This window comes from Berghia stephanieae, chromosome 7 (assembly GCF_034508935.2).
Source record: "Berghia stephanieae isolate SIO BIC M18660-M18661 chromosome 7, UCSD_Bste_1.3, whole genome shotgun sequence".
Taxonomy (NCBI): domain Eukaryota; kingdom Metazoa; phylum Mollusca; class Gastropoda; order Nudibranchia; family Aeolidiidae; genus Berghia; species Berghia stephanieae.
This window is the reverse complement of record NC_088366.1, coordinates 6,544,786-6,552,645: the sequence shown is the minus strand read 5'-3', so window position 1 is coordinate 6,552,645 and position 7,860 is coordinate 6,544,786.

Sequence of the window (7,860 nt, the reverse complement as noted above, 5' to 3'; positions counted from 1 at the left end):
AACAGAGAATTGTGTTGTCAAGTAAAAAAGCCGGCAGAAAGGGTGGACACTGATATTTGATAGTTGTTTCGCGAAGGTTAAATCACAAGCTATTTCGGCAGAACTTTATTGTTATTTAATTATATGATTATGGCAGCAGTACATGTTAATGAAGTGATTCGGTCGTTTTCTGGTGAGAGTGACATCATTGCCTGGATAAAGAAGGTGAGACTGGTAGCAAAGTTGAAAGGCATAACGCAGGTTGAAAATTTCTTACCGTTGTATCTGGAGGGAGATGCATTGGCTTTGTACTTGCAGTTGGATGAGGTGCAGCAGTCGAATGCGGGAGAAATTGAACAGCATTTGATCGAGGCGTTTGCCGACGGGCCGTTTGTGGCACATATAAAGATGATGGAAAAGAGATGGGTGGGTGAACAAGTTGATGTGTTTTGCACGGAGTTGAGGAGGCTTGGTGGGTTGGCTGGATTTAATGGCGGAGGGTTGAATAGATTTGTGAAGTTGTGTTTTGTTAACGGTTTTCCTGATGCAATATCGTGTGAGCTTCAGCAAGTTGAAAATGTATTTCAGATGTCAATGGCGGACCTGCTTAATAAAGCTCGAATTCTTACTGCCAACAAAGGGTGTGTTGCAGCGGCAGTGAGACGCACAAGAAGCTTAGGTGAGCAGACAAAACCGTTTAGTATTGACAAAAGAGAACTGTTTCCGTTTCGGTGGGCAGCATATGAAAAAGAACTTTGACCAAAATGTGGCAGAAGTGCGGGGCATTTAGAGAATCGTTGCGCAAGTCTGAGCACACAATGGAAACGAAGTAGGGGTCACTGGTGCGCCAGCAGTTACTCCAGTTACACAAGGGCGCACACTCTCCCAGTAATAATAATTCATGCAGACAAATGGAAAGGAGTAAAGGCATTGGTAGATACAGGGTGTATGACGACGGTGGTTAGTTCGAAGTTGGTTGGAGCTGGACAATGTAAAGGAAGAGACTATATATTTGCGTTTGACGGGTCGCGGGTGGCGTGTTATGGTTAATAAGATGTGCGATTGGAAGTAGAAGGGACAGTGGTGTTGGTGAAAGCGATTGTAGCAGATTCTATATTTGGTGACGTGAAGTTTATCATTGGAATGGACGTTATTAATGAGTTGGGGGGGGGGGGACAATCAGAAGTGGAAAGATTGAATTCGGTAACAGCTGCAGTTCAGTTCTTGTGAGCAAAAAGGCCGTGAGTGAAAATGTATCAAATGACAATAAAATTGATGAATGCGGAGACAGGGTTGTGAAAGCCAGTGACTGTGTTACTGGAGAAGAGGGAAAAGTTGACGATGGGAAATTGATGGATGAGGTGATTGAAGACAGTGATTTTACAGCAGTATTTGATGGAAGGCACTGGACGGTGCAATGGACATGGAAAACAGAGCCACCCGTATTAGAAAATACGGTTGGATGTTATGATCGGAATTTAAAAGGTACAGTTAAGGATGGCTATGAAAAGGAAGTGGATAGATGGATAGAGGAAGGTATTCTGATGCCATGGAATAAAAAAAAAGTTAAATCGGGAGTGATTCCTTTAATAGCTGTTATCCAACCGACGAAGAACAAGGTCAGGCCAGTCTTGGATTTCAGGGAGTTGAATAAGCATGTCAACTGCCACACGGGAGATGATTGTACGGATATTTGTAGCGAGACGTTGCGAGAGTGGAGACAGAACAGAGCTGAGACGATTGTTGACCTCAAGTCAGCATATCTCCAGATAAGAGTTGCGGAAGACCTTTGGGGGTATCAATTAGTAAACTACAAGGGTACAACTTACTGCCTCACACGGTTGGGGTTCGGCTTGAGTTCCGCACAACGGATAATGTCAAAAATTCTAAAGACAGTTTTGGGGAAAACTGGTGAAGTGAAACGTGCAACAATATCATATGTTGATGACATTCTTTTAGACGAAAATAGCATGTCTGTAAATGCGTTGATTACTCACTTGAAAGGATGGGGGCTAGTCACCAAACCGCCAGAGTCATTGACTGGTGGGACTGCACTAGGATTGCGCATATCGAAAAGCGGAGATGGGAGGTTAATATTTTCACGGGGGAACGAAGTGCCGGAGTGTGTACCTGATAGTATTGACAAAAGAGAACTGTTCTCAATATGTGGAAAACTAATCGGCCATAATCCGATTGCTGGGTGGCTTCGTGTGGCATGCAACTATATCAAGAGAGTAGCTGGGGGGAATAAATGGAGCGATGGAGTCAACAAAAGAGCAATCAAGATGCAGCAGGATGTGTTGCAAAGAGTGAAAAATGATGATCCCGTGAGATGAATATGGCGACTTTTGAAGTCGAGACTGGAATTGTATGGTGTGATGCAAGTAATATTGCCTTGGGTTGTTTATTAGAAATCGGAGATAAAGTGGTAGAGGACGCCGCGTGTTTGCGAAAAACAGACGATTTCAAACACATCAATGTAGCTGAATTGGAGGCATTAATGAAGGGGGTCAATCTGGCACTGAAGTGGGGAGTGACATGTGTCACAATAATGACAGACTCAGCAACAGTGAAAGGATGGGTGCAGACTGTGTTGACGGGTGAGAAAAGGGCGAAGACAAAAGGAGCGGCTGGGTTACTCGTCAAAAGAAGTTTAGGGATTTTGAAGAGCTCAATAGATGAATTTGACCTTCATGTGTGTATACAGCTTGTACCGTCGATAAAGAATATAGCGGATGAATTAACGAGAGTGAAGAAAGAACGGATTGAGTTAGGAAAGAATGGAGACGGAGAAGGACAATTTGTATGTGCCACTGTTGGTCCTGACCTGAAGGCCCTGCATGAGGTTCATCACATGGGTGTTGACCGAACGTTGTTCCTTGCTAGAAAGATCTTTCCAAAAGTTCGAAGAGCTGATGTTTAATAAAAGTAATAAGAGCGTGTGAACGAGGTCAATCAATCGATCCTCTCCCTGCCCCTACCGACCAAGTGGCATATATATATATATATATATATATATATATATATATATATATATATATATATATATATATATATATATATAATGTTTTTTATCCCTCGGGACTTTGTGGAATATTTGCTTAATTTTGATTTCCACCCATCAAGACGCCGGAGCTTTTGCCTTTGCCAGTTCAATCACTGTCGAGAATGAATCAAGCCTGAGCCCTTCGGAGGAATAATACAACCCTTCTCAACTGGAAGGGGAACACCACAAGTCTACCCGCATTTTGTAATAGTATCATAAGATAAGTAATATCTTCATATTTCTATTTGTAACAGTAATCATCATTATTCATCAGAAGACTTATTTAATAAAATTTCATCTTTCTTTTTATATCATCTTAAGCTAATCGTTATTCGTTCTTCATTTTAAAGTAACTAGTAAATTCTGGGGGCCTTATTCTTCACATCTTTATGCATAGTCGAGTAGCTCTTAATAATCATTTTAGACCACGACAAGGTCATGGGCTTGAGCCTTGCTTGGTGCTTCGTTGAGTCATTGGAAAAGACTCCTTACTAACAATCTATCACCCTACTCAGGTCTAAAACTAGTACATAGCCGTTACCAGCGTAGTCTCGGTCCGAAAAAAGCCTCATTAATATCTCGTAACAGACGGCTTTTCTCGTCCTACATGTTAAGTGTTGCTGTTTGCTAGGGATCCCCTGTAAAGCGTATTGAGCACGTTTAGTTGATATAGCGCCATATAAAAGAGCTCACGGAAAAGGAATTTAAAATCAATGTGTTCCATTTGGTCAGTAGTTGTCAAGATAGAATTCTGAACGATAAACCATCTCCCTGTAACGGGATGAGGTATCAGTAAATGCTACCAAAATAAATAAAAAATGTCACCATTGTGTTCATATAATATTATTTTTAAAAACCAGGATAACTTTACACAAGTCTTAGTCTTCTGAATAGAGATACAAATTCAATAGATAGAATGCGCTTGGCCAAGGAGTTCACAACATTGCCATCCGGAAGTATAACGGACCAACACATAAACCCTGTGTAACCATGAACTTTTATAGTCTGGTTAATACAGTTTAGTGAGAACAACTCACAAACGCGGATGGCAAAAACAATAACAAAGGCCTGAGTGACGTCATCTGCATACTATCTATAGGGAATAAAAGTGTAATGTCAAAATTATGTTCCTATCTCATTGGAGGATAAGACTTATCATTCAGAGGACTGAATATATGACTTATGTAATGAAGTTGATAAATTTCAGAGTGATGGCCTCTTATTTCTTAATCTAAATATATGCCGGTCTTCCATAAAGTCTATCCATCTCTTTATCGTCCCATATTTCTTACAATCTGTCTATAAATCCTGATAATTGAATAGTTGTGCCTCCTTATGATTCAATATGTAATCCATCTATTGGTTGTCCTCCGAATGAGTTGTTACATACACACTTACAAGAATTTACAAGGATTTACAAGGATTTAGGAACCTAAAGAGTAGAGGGTATGGTGTCGTGACTTCTTCCCAATTGTTAACATTTCACTCGCAATGACATCATACCATTCAAAGGCTAAGGGTTAAATTTTTTTTTTTTTAAATAGAGCTTTTATATAGCGCAATATCCACTAAATGTGCTCAAAGCGCTTTACAAGGGGTCCCTGGTCAACAGCAACATTTAACATGTAGGACGGGACATGCCGATATTACAATTTTTCGGACAAAGACAACGCTGTTAACGGCCAAGTACTCATTTTACACCTGAGTACGGTGAGAGAATGTGAGTAAAGAGTCTTTTCCAAGGACTCAACTATGCGCCGAGCGAGGCTCGAACCCAGGACCTTCCGATCCGAAAGCGAGTGTCATACCATTAGACCACATAGCCGCATAAGGTTACCGTTGGTATTAAAGACTAGAAAGCTAAGATTAGTAATTGAGAAAATCAGCAAACACACACATTCAGTATATCAATGATTATCAATAAAACGAAAAAAAACTAACAACAAATTCCTAAAGAAAATTCGATTCAAATTATTTTATTGATTATTAGCATTTGTTTTCACTGGTTGTCTTCAATTGCTCCTTTTTCTTTATTCTTCTCGCCGAACCCCCAAACGCCAGGCGGACATGGTTCCTACAGTTAAATTGAAAATGTATGTATATTAGTATTACAACATTAATTTATGTGTATGTATGTATGTATGTATGTATGTATGTCTGTCTGTATGTATGTATGTATGTCTGTCTGTATGTATGTATGTATGTATGTATGTATGTATGTATGTATGTATGTATGTATGTATGTATGTATGTATGTATGTATGTATTATGTATGATCCATCCCACCAGTACTTACTTTGCCTGTTATCATGATCACTTGGATGGCCAGACAGACCAGGGTCTTTTAGAAAAGGATAAAAGGACATAGTTATAACACTGATAAAGTTTGGATTTTAGTCGTCAATGAGTATTTGACATCGTTCTGTCTAAAGAAACGATGGTATTTGCCCTGTGTAAATCATCTCTCTGTTATGCATGAACCATTATAGAAGACAGCAAAAGTAATATCTCTGTCCAAAATGGGAAGTATGAGGATCTCATCCTGGCAAATTATATCAACATGGTTTGCTGTTGGTTTCACGGAGCTTGAGACACTTTTAAAAGCGGAATTGATTCAAATAGGAAACATGTAGAGTCCAAGAGCACACTATCAAAGTGCTTAGTTTGAAATCACCTGAAAGTCTCAACCAGACACCAGCACAAGATCCCACTAAGAGGAATACACTCAAATGTTTACAAATCATATGCTTAAAAATAAAAAATAACAATACATAAGAGAGATGATTTACATGGTTAAAAAAAATATCATCTCCCAAAACTATAACTATATATTCGACTGTTTCCCTCCCAACCAAGGAACTCTGGGCAGGGTCAGGACAAAACCAAGTAATCTCATTCCAAGACAAAGACAGAAAGCAATGTAGAAAACAGATGTAGGGGGATATAAGACACAGTAGGTCCTCCATGCCCACTATGGGAGGAATTCCAAAGAAATAGAATACAATATAACATTCATTTCAGCACCAGCAAGAAGGAAGAAAATGGGAAGGTAAAAAAATTCTAGATTTACCATTAAAGTACCCAAGAAAAAGTAAGACAAAGGGGAATTGGTTCAAATTGGGAACAGATATGTACCAAGTTTGAAATCACCTAAAGTCTCATCCAGACACCAGCTTATGATTCCAATAAGAGGAATACACTCAAATGTTTACAAGATATGTTCAAAACAAGAAATATAACTATCAGTACATAACGGAAGGATGATATACAAGGTAAAAAATTTCTCATCTCTCAAGACAAACACTATAATATACCGGGGCAGCATGGATCAGCCGTACGGTCCTTGCTAGCTTCGTACCCGAAAGGTACCGAGTTCGATCACCCGCCGCTGCACTGAATGATATGACCTTGAGCAAGTCACCTCGCCCTAGCTCAGTTTGCGGTGCTGCACTGCGGCTGACGCCTGGGTTATTCCAGTCTTCCATTGGAATAGACACCAGAGACAAATGGGATGAATAAAGGGAATTTTATTTTTATTTTATTTATACTTATACATTTAATTGAATCCCCCATAGCCAAGGACACCAGAAAAAAAAAAAACATACAAAAAACCAAACCAGGTAATCCCATTCCAAGGCAAAAACAGAAAGCAACTCAAACCAGATATAAGGGAATAGAGGACACGGTAAGTGACCTCCTGTCCACCTCGGGAAGTCAAGGGACCCCGCCCACAAATAAATAAAATAATCAAAATGCAAAACAGAACAAGAATTATGAAACAATAAATAAATAAATAAAAATAAATAAATAAATGTTTTTTTTTTGTTTTTGTTTTTAAGGGTTTTACGGCGCTTGAAACACATTAATGTCATATCAGCGCCAGTAATAAGAAAGAAAATGGGATAGTAAAAAGTTCTAGAAATACAATTAAAGCATCCAAGAATAAGGCAGACAAAAGGGAATTGGTTCAAATAGGGAACAGATGTAGATTCCAAGAGCACACTATCACTGTACTCATCCAGACACAAGCACAGGACCCCACTGAGAGGAATACACTTTTTTGTTTGTTCGTTGCTTTAGGTCTCTTCCAACACAATTGAGGTTATATGAGAGACCGTTGAAACAAAAAAACAAGCAATCTAACAAAAATAGTACAAATGTCATCAAAATCATAACCTAAAGATATCATAAGCTAAATTATAAATAACCAAGAACAAACAGGCTTACAGAAAAAAAAAATTCCCTGTCAAAAATACAATCACAAACCAAAGAAGCAGGATAGACTAGTAAAGAGAAGAAGAAACGACTTCACTATCGGATCGTACACCCATGCGAACATCATAGGTATATGATTCAAGGGTGATGCTCCCATCCAAGAGGAATACACTCAAATGTTTACAAATCATATATAATACATAATCAAAACATAATACGGACAGTGCATAACAAAGAAATGATTTACAAGGGGAAAAAATATCATCTCCCAAAACTAACTATACATTTGACTGTTTCTCTCCCAGCCAGGGTATCCGACGAGGACCAAGACAAAACCAAGTAATCTCATTCCAAGACAAAGACAGAAAGCATGTTGGAAAACAGATATAGGGGGATAGAAGACACAGTATGTATCTCCCTGCCCACAAGGGAGGTCAGGAACCCCACCCAGAAATAAATAAATAAATAAATACATAGATAAATAAATGCATAGATAAATAAATAAATAAATAAATAACTCAATAAAACTGAACAACTACAAACAATAAATATTTAAATACACAATAATACAAAACAGAACGAGAACAAAAAGAACAAGAAACCAGACAAACTCCAATGTG